Raw genomic sequence first — 390 nt, 5'->3', positions numbered from 1 at the left:
GGATATTCTTTTTGTAATCCACAAACTCTATTGTACAGTTACTTTACGCAAGTGTTAGATATGGTATCTTTGGGTTGTTAATTCTAAACACACAAGCACGTGCGCGTGCGCGCACACACACAGATATATAGAGGGGGAGAAGGGGGAAGGGAAGTAGGACGCACTCTTACAATTCATAAAAATCTAGAACACTAATCATAACCCAAAAATTAAAAGTAATACTGATGCTTCCATCATTAGAAAGGAAGTAGCTAAGACAATCTTTAGGAAGCTTCTTAAGCTTAAGGTTTAACCTTTGGGTGATGTATCTTTTTTATATATATACTAATATAACAATCTCTTCGCATTAAAAAAAATAAAAATCTTTTAAGGCGTCATTTCCATCTATAT

The sequence above is a fragment of the Cibotium barometz genome, chromosome 45, assembly GCF_041138505.1.
Source record: "Cibotium barometz isolate CiBa-2024 chromosome 45, ASM4113850v1, whole genome shotgun sequence".
In the NCBI taxonomy this organism is placed as follows: Eukaryota; Viridiplantae; Streptophyta; class Polypodiopsida; order Cyatheales; family Cibotiaceae; genus Cibotium; species Cibotium barometz.
The sequence above is the reverse complement of the archived record's forward strand: the minus strand, read 5'-3'. Positions refer to the sequence as shown.